Raw genomic sequence first — 3,984 nt, 5'->3', positions numbered from 1 at the left:
TGGGGGGAGTGTGGGCGGGGGTCGTCCGCTCGCGGCGGCTCACCACGACGGGTCCGGGGCCTGGAGTCCGGAAGGCCGGCGCGCGGGGCTGCGTCCCGGAGGCAGAGGCCGCGTGACTGGGAGGGCGGCGAGCCGGACGTGGGTCACGGGGTGTAAAGGAGGAAGTGCCACCGACGGGCCCGCCAAGATGTCACCAATGGAAACGCGTCCTGCAGGTGCGGCCCGCGCGGTCGGCCAAGGCAGGAAGTGGGAGGAGGGAAGGAAAGCAACGAGGAAGACCGTTCTGAGTGAGCTCTCAGGAGAGGTGCCAGGGTGGAGCAAAGTCCAGAGTACGGGCGGAGGGGAGGGGTGACCGGCACCAAGCATGTGGAAGGAGAAACCATACAATTTAAATTTAAATTTTAAAAAAGAATCATCTCTGAAGGCAGGAAAGGATTCAGAATGGAAACTAATGAACAAAAGGTAGAACGTCTTTGTGTATACAGTACCATGTTTTGTAGATTTGAGCCTAGTCATGTAAATATTTTTGCACAATTTTAAAAAGATTAATTTTAAACACGCAATTTTTAAACTTCATAACCTAACAAGCAGTTACATTTTATTAACTTTTGACTCAATTCAAATGAACTGGAAAACAATTATAAGGCAATTGCAGTAATCTTAGCAGTGACTGACTTTACATTAAAAAACGATAAAATTTTAGTTGTAGCTATGCTGCTGTGATTTTTTTAAAAAGTCATTAGATATACATCTGATGCCTAGAATCTGTTTCTAAATAATCTGCAGCGAGTCGGAGTATGGATGAAACAACATGGGCCATGATTTAGTAATTATTGAAGCTGGGGGATAGGTACATGGAGTTTCATACTTTTGTCTCTACTTTTGTGTATGTTTAATACTTTTAGTAATAAAATTATCTAAGAGGAAAAAGTCTTAATCTATTTACTAGAAATAACGAACAAACTACAGAATTTACAGGGAAAAGGAATGGTTCTAGGTGAGAATATGATAAATGCAGCCTACAAAGCCAGACTGTGGGTACTCAACAAGGACAATAGCCAGCCATTCAACAAAATATCTCCAAGGGAGTGCTTACTGAATTAAAAAAATTTAAGAGAATTATCAAGGATTCACAATGCATGGGACATATTTGGATCCTGATTCAAACAAGTTGGTCAACATTTATGAGACAATTTAGGAGATACCTGAACACTGATTTTACTTATGTCAGATATGATAGAATTGCAGTTATGTTTAAAAATAAAGAAATTTTTAGAGTTATTTTAAATACTTGTTTGTAGGTGAAATGGTGTGATGGCTGGTATCTGCTTCAAAATTATCTAATTCAAAATCCAGCCATCCCACAGAAAGTGAGAAAGACACTAAAAACTCATACATTCAAAAGAAATAAAACAATATTCTGAAGAAAAATTAAGCCACAAAATTGGCTTGTTTTTGGAAAGAGTATCTCTATGGAAATGAGTATCTTGACTGCTTCACGAGCACTTATTTTCACTTCTTAAAATCCTCTTCAAAATACATTCTTGGTAATTTAAACGACTGGCATCCATTTTCTCACTTATTATATTTGCATGTATTTGTTCAGTTAAGTAGCGTTACATGTTCTTCCTTGGCTTAACTGGTTGGTGACACTGGCTAACTGGCTAGTCGAGTGTTAATAATTGATCAGTCATGATAGGGTTCCTGCCGGGTGAAGGAACAACATGTACAGAAGACACAGGGGAAAGTGTAATGCTGAGACAGAAAGCACCTCAAAACACCTGCAACCAGCGGGGAGATCCACGAAAGGGGGAAGCAGAGTAAGATCCTCCAAAGCCCTGAAGGCCTGATTCGGTATTTTGGACTTTATTTACTCTAAGGGAAGACACTTAACTATTTCAAAATGGAATGTAGTATAGAGTTTTGTTTTTCAACAGTCTAGCTGCTCTCTGGAAAATGAATGATGGGAACAGATGCATGGAGACGGGACGGGAAGAAGTGAGACAAATTTAGGAAGAACTGATGGTACGTACCCTGCAACAAAAACATTGTGGTGGAAACTGAAGCATGTGAAAGGATTTGAGTGATGTGCAGTAGATAAAATTTACCCAATTTCAAGTCATTCATTAACCCAGAAATATTGTGCACTTACAAGATGCAGGTACTGTGCTAAGTCCACAGAACAGTGGACTAGGAAATCAATAAAGAAACAAACAAATGTATGACAAATTCTGAAAACTCAAATTAAGAAAACAGGGATTAACTCACATTGGGGTTCTGAGGAAGTGACATTTAAACAGATCAGAAGCATGAACAGGGGTGGAAATGTTAAACTTTCTCCCCCTGGTAAAAAAGCTAAGGTTTAAAAAGTAGAAATTAGAAGACCATATTATTCTATTTTTTCCTTTGTACATTACCTACTTATTTCCCCCAGATACTTGTTCAAATTATTTACGTTTTTAAAATGCAGCCACTTGTCGGGATATGTTTTGGTGTTGGTTGCTTTGTAAAAATATTTTTATTTTGTGGTGAATCCTTTTAATCTTTATATTCAGTTCTTACTAAATTCAAAAAAGAGAATTTTAGATATCGTTTCTGCTACTGTCTTTTTTCCACTTGAGCACACATGGGGTCTGGGGAAGAAGCAATTCCCAGTCATGGGACAGTATATGAGCAGAGCCCAGATTCCTACTTGTTATGGATGTTTTCCTGTTCTATTGGAAACTACATTAGAAACCTCAGGACTCTTCCAACCCGGCAATTTTATAAAGTCCCAATTCAGTGGTTCTTAAACATTTTTTTGCTGTCAGGGACTCCACCTGAGAATATGATGTAGGTCTGGATCAACTTTTTTTAAAAGTATACTCACACACACACACACACACACACACACACACAACTGTACCTAAATTTTCAAGCAGCTCATGCCTCTCAAGTGTGAGAACTCTGACCTAATTTGTACAACATACCAAGTTCAACACATAAAACTACCTAAAGGCTATTAAAGAAAAGAGAAGCTTTAAGATACAAAGTACTATATATAAAATAAACAAACAAGGTCCTACTGTATAGCACAGGGAACTATATTCAATATCCTGTAATAAACCATAAATGGAAAGGAATATGAAAAAAAATATGCATAAATGAATCACTTTGCTGTACACCAGAAACTAACACAACATTGTAAATCAACTTCAATTAAAAAAAAGAGAAGGAATAGGCAGGGTGATTAAAATAAATGACATTTTAAATGTTCGTTGCTATTACTACATTTTTATCCATCGAAGAAAATATATCATAATTTGTAAGCAACAGGAAAGCTGTTTTCCATTATCTTTTAGCTATTAGGCTCTTTAGCTTACTGTAGCTAAGTCTGGGGTAATATTACACTATTTTCCTCAGTGTTCATTTCTCAAAAGGTGTGTTAACTAAAAAGCAAAAAGAGTGTAATGTTAGGTAAATTATGTCTATAATGCTTGAACTGAAATTAACACAAGGGACAAATTATTAGCCGCCATAGAACAAGCAATCACTGCTCTGTATTATTGATTGCATTAGTGACTCAAGAATCAAGATCTAAAGTTACAACAGAAAAAAAAGTATCAGGTGGGGTGTTCATAAAAAGCAACCTCCAGGGACTTCCCTGGTGGTTCAGTGGGTAGGACTCTGCACATCCAAGTGCAGGGGGCCGGGGTTCGATCCCTGGTCGGAGAACTAGATCCCACATGCATGCCGCAACTAAGGCCCGGTGCAGCCAAAATAAATGAATAAAATAATTAATTTTTAAGAAAAAAATAAGAAAAAGAAACCTCCAGTGTTAAAGATAAAAATCTGTTCTCCCCAACTGAGGGAAATATTTTGTCATCTGTATTAATGAATGCCCACAGCCCCTTCAGGAGGCCTAGAGCTTCCACTTGGGTCTTAGTGGAGAGCTGACATCTTGTCAGGTCCCCTGCAGCTGCCATAGGAGTGGAGGCAGCTGTA

The 3,984-nt window shown here is 38.7% G+C and overlaps 1 protein-coding gene across 6 annotated transcripts in view; it reads right to left on the bottom strand.

The window, feature by feature from the left end:
* HNRNPF (heterogeneous nuclear ribonucleoprotein F) overlaps positions 1–3,984 on the bottom strand; it is a 20,581-nt gene that overhangs the window by 8,352 nt on the left and 8,245 nt on the right. The window contains exon 3 of one of the 6 annotated variants that reach the window (XM_024765205.1): positions 44–209. The exons of 3 other annotated variants lie outside the window; for them this stretch is intronic. The gene's annotated coding sequence lies outside the window, so the exon portion shown is untranslated. Of the gene's footprint in view, positions 1–43; positions 210–3,984 lie in introns of those variants that run through there. 2 more of the 6 variants (XM_024765204.1, XM_024765203.1) reach the window with 2 other exon arrangements.

This window comes from Neophocaena asiaeorientalis, unplaced genomic scaffold, assembly GCF_003031525.2.
Source record: "Neophocaena asiaeorientalis asiaeorientalis breed wild unplaced genomic scaffold, Neophocaena_asiaeorientalis_V1.1 scaffold183, whole genome shotgun sequence".
In the NCBI taxonomy this organism is placed as follows: Eukaryota; Metazoa; Chordata; class Mammalia; order Artiodactyla; family Phocoenidae; genus Neophocaena; species Neophocaena asiaeorientalis.
The sequence above is the reverse complement of the archived record's forward strand: the minus strand, read 5'-3'. Positions and strand labels throughout refer to the sequence as shown.